The sequence below is a fragment of the Haemaphysalis longicornis genome, unplaced genomic scaffold (assembly GCF_048455015.1).
Source record: "Haemaphysalis longicornis isolate Haplotype H1 unplaced genomic scaffold, Haemaphysalis longicornis Haplotype H1 scaffold_2, whole genome shotgun sequence".
In the NCBI taxonomy this organism is placed as follows: domain Eukaryota; kingdom Metazoa; phylum Arthropoda; class Arachnida; order Ixodida; family Ixodidae; genus Haemaphysalis; species Haemaphysalis longicornis.
In genome coordinates, this window is record NW_027526295.1 from 16,617,091 (window position 1) to 16,625,962 (window position 8,872).

Consider the following 8,872-nt stretch of genomic DNA (forward strand, 5'->3'; position numbering starts at 1 on the left):
GAGTGCTGAGTGAGCCTCACCGTCGTTTTGACCTGGTGAGTGCGAGCACCACTCACGGCGAGCCCCGTTCACCGCTCGCAAGTGTGAGTTTCACTCGCGGCAAAAAGCTTTGCAGCGCTAAATACGTTTAAAGCACCGACGAAAGTGCCGGGACGGGGACGGCGCTCTCCCACTCACAGGTTTACTGACCATTTGAAGTGAAATTTTTAGTTTAAACTAATACTCTAGGTGACAAGGACTTTTTATCAACAGCCGATCAAAAAATAAGAGGAACGCAATCGGCAATGATCGCGCTTTCAAAAGCCAGCGAGTCTGGTGGACCGCTGGCTCACCTGCTGCGGTGCGCCGCTCTTTTGCATACCTGTGCACTATGCGTGCACTTTCATTAAACAGTGCTTGTTTGCGTCGCCGTTAGGAATACATGGTGCAGCGTTAGCTTGCCGTTTTGTTGCGTGTCTCAGTGACAAAATGCAGCGATCGTCAGAAGCGTGAAATCTGTTTTGTGTTTCCGAAACTAGTGGCAAGGTGGTTGGGCGAACTGAGAGGCCGCTCGCTTTCCTTGTTTGCTCTCACTTTACTTAATTACGCTCTTGCATTATATATTCCCAGTTCGCACTTAATAGGCTAGAATGAGGGTCAACAACGTTTTGAATTGTAGGGCCGAGTTGCATGCTGGCCGACACGATGAAGGGCTGGACGGCAAATCGGGTGGAAGGGGGAGGAGGGCTTTGGACGCAAAAAAAAAAAAAGAAATAGCAAAGTGCCAATATTATTTGACAATAATCTGGTGAAGTGTGAAGATGGGGGACAATTCAACTGGAAGCGACCAATTCTATGTTCTTGTCTCGCTGCCTAACTCCATTTGAGGTCAAAACTGGCGTGTCGGCGTTCAGATGACGACCCCTGCACTAGAAGATAACCAACAGAGTCTGTGACGATCGTATGTAAATATTCGGGGCCGCGCCCCGTGTATGCGGCTGTTATGTTATGCAAATATAGAAGTACACATCTTTGCAGGCAGCAGGCGTGCGATTTGGTGCTTGTTTTGCGTCCTTTAATAGCATTTAATTTGTTTATTTGGTGGTATTGCCTCACCTACTCCCAATTGTACGTGTACCCTGCCGTTCGTAAATTGTGCGGCGTAAAACGCTACGCAAGAATCATTTAGTTTGTAAAAACACAAAACAAAAGTTCCACTCGTTTTCAAGGCGGTGCCAGGCCAGCAGTGTCAGTGTCACCTTAAAGGTCAGGGCAACTGCACTCAAAAATTTTTTTTGTCCAAATAAGTAGTCTATGCTCTTAAAATTACCATGGCGAAATTTTTGGTATTCGATTCGATTCGAACGACACTTTTATGGTTCGAAATATTCAAACCACCCAAAATTAAAAAAAAAAAAAAAATTCAGAGCGTGTCTCAGCAGCAAAGTCTCGAAGCCTATACACGGCGAACGGTACGTGCTTTCGCAGACTTTATCGGTGTTTATTTGTAGTTACAGTGGACTCTCGATGATACGATTCTGGGGGTGCGAATTTCGAGATGATACGAATTTCCGAAAAGTCCCGGCAAAATTGCATTGTTTGCAATGGTAAAAATTTGGGCTGTTACGAACGGACCTGGGCGGCCCGGCAAAAGATATGAACGAGGCGGCGAGGCACCCGACTGCCGAACGAGCAAGTGATGCCTCTCGCTGCCCTGTTTGTCACTCTTTCTCCAGAAACCGGCCGGGCTCTTGTTTTCTGCTCGCGAAAACGCTCTGCGCACGCCCAACGCGCGCTGACACTGCCGGGAAACCACCCCCACGCTGTGCGCGGCGCGGCCGGCGGCGTCAACATGGCGTCGGCTCCAGCCGTAAAGTGGCGCGGGCGCTCGAGCGACCGTTTCTAACCGCTCTTTAAAATGCGGCTCAAGGGAGACACGAAGTTGCTAATGCGGTAAAGGAGCTGATAATGCACGCGAAAACGGTACTATAAAACATCATCCACACCGCTAGAAAGCGCCCGTAAAATATTTGCTGGGGTGCTAAGCCTAACCATCTCCGGCGGAGCCAAGCCAGCTGTCTCTATCTCATCGCAAGTAGTCAGGCTCCTCCGTTCTGCCGCGCGCGTCGTGCGTCATTTTCTGACCGAGGTAGGCGCTACTGCGGGCGCGAAATCGTCGATGCGGGCGTGAAAACACAGCGCTCGCTGAGCCGAAGCGAGCGAATCGCGTGCAAAAACGCACCATGCGGTTCACGCTTGACTGTTGCGGCGTGTAGCGAGCTTGGGCACAGCGAGTGAGGAGAAGAGCGCGAAGCTTTACGTGCTCCAGAAAGGACTGCTTTGCGACATGGTGGTTAAAAAAAGCCGAAAAAATCACGAATTTCTTCACACGAAAGTAAGAGAAGAAATAAACGAAAGCTTTTTTCAGCGCTCAATGTTTTGGTTTGTGTTGGTACATACGAATTTCGGATGATACGAATATTTTTTGCGGTCCCGCGAGATTGGTATGATCGAGATTTTACTGTATCAGCGCGCGGCAATGTGCACGGGCTCGGGCATGCCAGCCACTAGTGTCTCAAGTGAGCGGCTGCTTTCGGTATCTGGTGGAGTCGTGACGAGCAGGAGGTTGTCACTGCTCCCCGAACATGTCGAGCAGTTAACATTTAAAGGGAAGGTGAAGCGGTTTTAGAATTAAAAGAAAAGTTGACTAGCAGCAAGTACACATTGAATAGTTCATGTGTACGAAATATTTTTGCAATACATGCAATAGAAGCGGCGCAATGAGCAAACAAAAGTGGCCCGATGCCCCGCCCCCATCTCGGCGCGCGATGCCGGAAGACCGAAGAGCGCGTGCGAAAACCGGCTGAAAAACGTCATACCTGGACTTCCGGCCGGATCGGCTACCTCGGCCATGCTCTTTTCGCCGTGTTTCCTTGTGAATGATACTTGTTGTTGTTGTGGTTGATAGCACTCATTTGTACAATTTTCGTGTTCAAAAAGTATGCACGAACGCCAAACGCGGCATACGTTATCATGCCGTATTCCTAAGCAGAATAATGCTACGCCGGGATGCTTGATAACATACGGAAGCGACAGCCGAGGTGGCTATGCTTGATGACAGAGAATATACTACACTACGTTAAGTACTTCTTTTTTTTTTTTTTTTTTTGATGCGACGGACGTGAATGTTCACATTAGATTCTAGATTTAGGAAGGATGGGGAATACTGCTGTACTTTGGCCGGGGATGTTTCGTTCCATTCCAGAAACCAAGTCACATTTGTTCAGGAAATACTTGTTTCGTTAAACGCGTCGGTTTTCTATCCCTATGGGCTCAGGACAGTGTTCAAAAATACATTTTTTGGCGAAACTAAAACAAGGGGCCAATGCTGATAGAAGTTCTCACCCGGCTAAGAGGTAAACAGTATTCCTACAAAGTAAAAGAACCAAGACAACCAGATTACTTATTTTGCAAGTATACATGTCACGATAAGGTAATGTTTGTCTGGAATTAAAAAAAAAAACACCACTCCGAACCACCTGCGGGGGCCTAATTTTTTTCCCAAGATTCCGTGTGGCTGCATATTATAACCTGGCAAGCACTTGTTGTCACTGAACCTCAAGTGTGCTCCAGTGATAGTCGATGATATATATAATGATGATACTAAAAAAATTAGGAGCGAAGAGTAAATATACGGCCTCTGTCCGACTAGCGCGGTAAATGCTCAAATCTAGAAATGCTGAAACAGGCCAACGATTCATTATCACAAACGTTTGGTGATTGTTACCTAAAGTAACGTAACTACAACGTAACTGCCTTGTCCGACTGGTCTGTTATAAAGAGGTGGCCGTAATATTGTAGCAGAATGCGCAACGCACAAGCGCAAATCAAGTCTACTACAGCCAATAATGCTGAGCAGGCACTAGTATGCTGCAGTGTTTTCAGAATAAATGCATGTGAAGCAGTAAGACGCCAATCATCGAAGTGCAGCTAGCAATCGCGGAGGCGCCGTAGCGCCGCTGCCGAAATGGCGCGCGCGCGTGGGTCTGTGTACGGGGATGAGTAACGGGGCTGGGGTGGGCGACAACAAACAAAGGAAATGCGGAAGCAGAGTCTGCTTGTTGGTTTATGCGTTTACCGGCAAGATGTGTCTCGCATATACGTTTACAGCGCACGAACGCCATTTTTTCGCGCAGTGCACGTACTTCCTTTTCGCTGCTAGATTGTTTATAAAACGCCCATTAATCTTCGGCATAAATGGTTTTGTGTATAATAAGAAACAGTTGAGGCAGTACCTAATATTAATATAAGGTATAAAATCCCCCTATGCTGGTTGCATAATTCAAAAATATTTTGATGGAACCCACTAGTCGACGTCACAGTCACTGCTTTGGGGTTCTCTGTCGTGTAAAGCAAATTTAAGCTCCTTTTTGAAACCGAAACTTGTTTGAATGCTAATCTTGGACATCTTCTAATCACGGCGCACCTCCTCCCGACGTCACAGTCTTCAGTTGCTGAGGCCGCCGTAGACCGCGCATGCATGGTAGTTTTTCTTCTTTCGGGCTTCAAGATAACTGAACCAACAGCACGGGAAATTATAAAACAAACTTCCAGTCATGTGCGAAAATTAAACTGCATGCTAAATTGCCGCAAAGGCAACCGTGCGATCGTTCGCAATGCTTCCGACACCCCGCGCGGCCGAAGGGTGTCCTCCTTTGACGTCATGACGGGCGCAACCAATCAGGGGCGTCAAAAGACGAAAAGCGCGCGTCTTTCAAACGGGGCCGCGCTTTTTGCAAGATAAATGCCACTTGGACTCATGTACGATAAATTTCAATGCGATATTCGGAATCAGCGCGCAAGAAACTATGTAACTGTTAATCTAACTCAAATTTTTTGGAAAGCGCTTCAGCTTCCCTTTAAGTGAGTGCAGACCTTAACCTGTTGAGTGCAATGGTATTGTGTAATTTCTAATTTTACTTTGTATGATTTGTTGTGCAATAAAGTTGCACTTTTTGTGTCTCTAGATGGTGAAAACTTTCATTTTACAAAAAAACAATAAGTATTCGTATTCGAAAAATATTCGATTCGATTCGAACTTTGTTTTTATTATTCGAATTCACTTCGAAATTAAAAAATTGATATTCGCACACCTCTAATCCTTAGCTTCGTAATCACAGAGTGCGCTAGGTACCGCCGTTCAAAGCACGACCTACTCTATACTTACTAAGCAAAGCACGACCTACTATATCTCAAAGCACGACCTACTATATCTATACCTACTCTATACCTCCGAGCAGACGACGTTTGCACCTGGCGGAGAGTCGCCGTAACAAGTTCCGAGCGGCCTGTGACGGAGGTTGGGGAACCTGTCCCGTGAAGCTCGCGCTTCTCCGGCGACTTGCAGGGCGCTCCGCCGGGCACAGGGATGCGTTCGCCCGGGGTTTCTCTGGCCGTCGCCATCAAATGTTTAAACTAACCGCATAGGCAGTAATATCCCCCATTTTTCTCAATGCAAAAAAAAAAAATGATTAGAAGCCTAAACCTATTCAGGTGCTTGCGAACGTGTTGGAGTTAGCAAAACTCTTTTTACTTGAAAATAATATTTTTACTCAAAGAAAAAAATAGCGCGAAAGGAGCACTTGCCTTACATTTGTCATTCCTATTGCATTTACCACAGAAAAAAAAAAAGACATATTATAAATTATTGACCACTTGCACTTCCGCGTCCAATATTGGCCACATTTGGGCTGGCCCAACGCCACCTCTATCCTTTAGACATTTCCAAAAGTTTTACGACCCAAATAGAGTTCTTGTACACGCGGCTATAAACATTTGTGTGACTTTTGTCTCCCTTGCTAAGTGAATCAAAATCAGCCTTTCTCGTAGTAACAAATACACCCGCACAAATATTGGCCGTCGTATTTGGGTAGTGCGAAAACTAAACTGCTCCTCTCCTAAACAATAGATTATATTTTTGTTCGATTCCCAAGTAAAGTATTTACTTTGAGCGTTAGATTTAGTTTATTTGAAAGTAAAACGTTTTCAACAGTACCTGTCTCTGGTTAAAGTAGAAAACAGCGGTAGATAGGAAGTGTTTCGTGTTTTAGTGCGTCATTTAGCTCTGGAGGCGGACTTTTATCCCTTTTATAATTCGATTCTCGATGTGCACACGGGAAAAAATACTGGGTCGATATTCACGAAGCTGTTTGCATGTAATGTATAGTAGAAATAGTGATTTATCTCCGCCCGCGTGCGATTTGTTCCTTTCAGAGAGGGCGACGTGATAGCCGAGGGGTCGGCTATAATAAAAGCTGCTTTTCGATATCGTATACGAGCAAATAGCTTTGTAAATCAGGGTCCGTTTTTTACTTGCAATGCCAAAAATTGCTATTCCGGCAGTTATTATGATGGTAAAAATTACTGTCGGGCGGTCTACTTCATCTTGATTGATAGCAACGGGATGCCGGAATTGCGCCCAACTCCATTATCATGGGCAAACGTTCATGGAAGTTCTTCTGTGGAAATAAAAAAGCGAAACGCGGCGCTACCACGCGCATTTGAAGGCGGCTCTGAGCGGCCACCGGCTCTGGCGTGGTCGCTTCCGTTCCATCACGTACGTCACGTCCGGCCGCCGCTATGGCCGCCTTTTCTATTCAGTTTCGGTTCCGAAAGCGCGAATGTCGCGAGCCGTTTGCGTCGCGCGCGTTGATGTTTGAAGCGCAGTATTTTGCATTTCGCACCCTTTTTATATGAACTGTTAGGTGACATTATTTTTACGTTGTCGAAAATTTGAGTGCAGTTGGCCTTGAACATCATGTCCGCATCTCTTAGACACATATTTACGTACTCATTTTGCGATTACGCGCCTGTGGAACTACGGCAGCCAGCGATTGTATTTAGTAACTGGCAAAAACCGGAATAGTTCCACCGACCGGCGCCGCGGTGTTTTCTTTTTTTTAATGGCGATGCCGGCTTTGATCTTTGTGTTCTACAACGAGATTTCCTTTTCTGGGCGACTGTACAAAGGCTCCCAACCAGGTCAATAGTTTTAATTAGTAAATAATATTCAGAGAAAACCCAACTAAGAGCATTTAACACTTTGCTGCATGTTTCCAGTACAGTTTTGTACAGTTAATTATGCTGATTCCGACATTACAGATTTTGTTTGCAAATTAGCACAGGCTTTCAACCTGGCCCAGGGTTTATAAAAACAGGTGCCCGTACACGTCTGCATATGGTTGCCATATACCTCAACGCATGAAGGATTCATACAACAGAATGGAATTTTTTTTAATCACTCACAGATGCAGGTCGGACCCACCGCCTACACTTTACCGGTGGTACCTGCCGTCTGGCCAAATTAATTTCAAAAAATGAATTCACTGACTGCCGCCCACCCTCCCCGCTCCTTTATTGTAGCCTGGGTTGCTGCTTGTTTTTCAGATTGGAGCGAATAGAGCTGACACTCTTCTGGTACTTTTAATGGTCCCCATGGTAGTGCCCGTGGTCTTTTCTTTAAATTTTCTGTAATGAATTGGTTCCACTGTAAATTAGCCCATCCAGATTTGGCTATATACACGTAATTTCTCCATTTTTGATAATATCCCGTCCTGGAGTCGTGAATGGGCTACGGGATTAAAACCGGATGATCCAATCTCCATTCATATCGTCGACAAAAAGAATCCACTCACGTTTTTTTGTCCTTTTTCAGGAAAACTTGCCCGAAGCTCAGAAATGTACTCATCTAGCTATGGCATAAACTAGCAACTTGAGCTGAAGTCGCCTATAAACACCAATGTTTCCTCATCTTGTCGTGAAGTCTGTTTTATAAAGTAAAAACTCACGATGCTCCAGCAAAAGTTAGATGACTTTTGTACCCTACTTTAATTTGATAGGAACTTCAGTATGGCTGCATGGTCCCAGACCCCTATAGTGGAAATAATATCAAATTGCTTGAAAAGGCTCTAAAAAAGGCTGTTGACTTTATTCATTCTAAATATACTTGCACTAATTCTGTTTGTGAGATCACGTAAGCTGATGAGATTCACATATTAGTCAAAGAGAAACTTTTTACGTCTTACATTTCTTTACTGTTCAGGTTTATAGCTATAGTCTCACAATATAGTCACACAGGTTCTGTTACCGAGCTCATGCAAACTGGTGTGATTCAAGCACTAGGAAAAAATGGTCTTAATGCCTTAAATTTTTGCTGTTTTTACTCTAGAAACTTGGCCTAGATACAAGACCACGGCATACTCCAAAATATTATTCGTCATTACCATTTCCCTTCTTTCACCCGTTGTACACACCGGTTTAAATTTTCTTTTTTTTTCCAGATGTATTATCGACTGAAAAAATACATCTGAACATATGTCTTGATTCATTTGAATGTTTCGTTTATTTTGACCTTCTCATTGCTGCCACATGTAGTATCCTGAACTGTTGGTATCTCTGATCTTCCCACCTTTATGCCCCTCCTTCTTGGGCCTATGGTTTGCAGTATGCACTTCAATAAAAATTTTAAAAACGAGTGACATGGGCCGCTCGAGGTGTTGAAGAAAAATTGGCCTCGCACTAATTGCAGAAGACTCATGGCAGAACACGACGTGTATACCCCACACAAAATGAACTCGCAGATTAAATTTTATTTGAAAACAAGACAGCCATGTACAAATACAAACAGGCTCCAGAGATCTATAGATACAAAATAAGCAAAGATGGCTACGTTTTGTTAAGAGCAGTGATGTCTCAATGAGTTACAAAGATCTACTTCAATTTCCACCTTTAACGCTGCCTTCTGTTTTGAAATGAAGCCTCTTTCAGCCAAAGTTAAGCAAGGAAAACACAACAAAAGGAGTTCATTTGTTGCATGCTACTAAATGTACTAAGT